At 39.5% G+C, this 2,357-nt stretch overlaps 1 pseudogene; it reads left to right on the forward strand.

Annotated features, from left to right (window-relative positions):
* The first annotated feature begins 771 nt into the window (after positions 1-771).
* LOC108583469 lies at positions 772-1,795 on the forward strand (annotated as a pseudogene).
* The last annotated feature ends 562 nt before the right edge of the window (positions 1,796-2,357 follow it).

The following is a 2,357-nucleotide window of genomic DNA, read 5'->3' on the forward strand; positions in this document are numbered from 1 at the left end:
AGAGGTTCCATACGCTTTTTTTTTTTTTTTTTTTTTTTGAGATGGAGTCTCACTGGGTTTCCAGCCTGAGTGGACAAATAGGATCTTGGTGCACTGCAACCTCCGCCTCCCAGGTTCAAGGGATTCTCCTGCCTCAGCCTCCTGAGTAGCTGGGATTATAGGTGCATGCCACCATGCCTGGCTAATTTTTGTATTTTTAGTAGAGACAGGGTTTCACCATGTTGGTCAGGCTGGTCTCAAACTCCTGACCTCATGATCTGCCCACCTCAGCTTACCCTTTAATTATTTCCTGGGCTAAGCCAAGAACCCTCCCAGGCTAAGCCCCAATTTTGGGTCTTGCCTGCCCTGCATCACTCATTGGCTATGTGTATGTCTTTTTTTCAGAAGGATCTGTTTATGTCTTTTGTCCACTTAAAAAATGTTTGGGACCGGGCACAGTAGCTCACACCTGTAATCCCAGCACTTTGGGAGGCTGAGAAGGGTAGATCACGAGGTCGGGAGATTGAGACCATCCTGGCTACGGTGAAACCCTGTCTCTACTAAAAATACAAAAAATTAGCCAGGCGTGGTGGTGGGTGCCTGTAGTCCCAGCTACTTGGGAGGCTGAGGCAGAAGAATGGCATGAACTGGAGAGGTGCATCTTGCAGTGAGCTGAGATCGCGACACTGCACTCCAGCCTGGGCAACAGAGCGAGACTCCATCTCAAAAAAAAAAATGTTTGGGTACACAGTAGGTGTGTATGTGTGTGTATATATATATATATATATATATACACACACACACACACACATATATGGAGTATATAGATACTACGATACAGTCATGCAATACATAATAATCACATCCCGACAAATGTGGTATGCATCCCTTAAATCTGTTGTGTTAGAAACAATCCAATTATACTCTGTTCATTATTTTAAAATGTATAATCAAATTATTATTGACTATAGTCATGCTGTTGTACTACCAAATACTAGGTCGATAAGAATAACATTCTTTCTGGTGGACAGGGCCATGGCAGTGACCTGAGCTGCCACCTGACATGAATTTGCTGGAGCAGGCAGAAGAGCTCAAGGCTTTTGAGAGAAGACTTACTGAGTATATACATTGTTTACAACCTGCTACTGGACATTGGAGAATGCTTCTTCTAGTGGTATCTGTCTGTACAGCTACTGGTGCCTGGAACTGGTTGATAGATCCTGAGACACAAAAGGTGTCCTTCTTCACATCATTACGGAATCATCCATTTTTCACCATTAGCTGTATCACTCTAATAGGCTTGTCCTTTGCTGGAATACACAAGAGAGGAGTTGTACCATCAATTATAGCTGCTCAATGTCAAATGATATTAGCAGAATACAATATGTCTTGTGATGATACAGGAAAACTAATTTTGAACCCTAGGCCTCATGTTCAACGCCAATCTTCACTAATTGTTATTGGATGTAAAACAACCTTTATTTGAATAAGTGATACAGCAAAAAGCCATAAAGCATTCCTTTTGCGGTTGGATATGTAAAGGTCATAGCAACAACTGACAAGATGTGTGCAATATTTACCCAGATTATCTTGATGATGATGACTGACATTATCAGTGCTTTGGTACCTTTTATTACCTGTTTCAGTATTAGTGTCACCTTAGTACTTCAGATCCTTCAAAGATTTTTGCAGATGAAGTTTGTATATATGTTATGAAGTTAAACTTAAGAATAGAACCTTATTCAGTTTTTATAATGTATTTTTGCAAACTACTGTAAATAGCAAATCAATGCCAATGGTAAACAAAGAGGAAAATGTTGCGTGGTCTTTGTTCTTCTGTACCAGTATTTCAGGAACATCTGCTTGCCATCTCCACAGCTCTTTAAAACTGGCTATTATGTGTGCCTGTCATTCTTACACTTTTAATCATACTGCAGGAAAAACATTGGATTCAGCTTAGACTGAGGAAAACTCCTCTCCATAATGTTGTAAGAAATTATAGGTGTTTTGCTAAACACTTTTTGTTAAACCAGATATTGAACTCCAGCAACTGTTGTGGTTATATTTTTCAGTTCATTGTTTTCATTGAGTGCTAAATATCCTTTATATTTTAAAATAATTTTTAAATACCCTCAAAGGCTTGTGAATATACAAGTCTACTTATAAATTATGTATTGTCTGGGACTTTGATAGTTATTGTTTTAGATAACTGGATTTTACACTGTGGTAGACAGGCTGTGACGTTAGTGTTGCACGGGTGTAATTGATCATCCTGCGCCATCACCAGAATAACATGGGAGTGGTGCCACAAACTAGAGTCTACAATTCTCACTGTTTAGAGAGTGTTAATGACATGCCGTGTATGCATAATAACCACA

This window comes from Papio anubis, chromosome X (genome assembly GCF_008728515.1).
Source record: "Papio anubis isolate 15944 chromosome X, Panubis1.0, whole genome shotgun sequence".
NCBI lineage: Eukaryota > Metazoa > Chordata > Mammalia > Primates > Cercopithecidae > Papio > Papio anubis.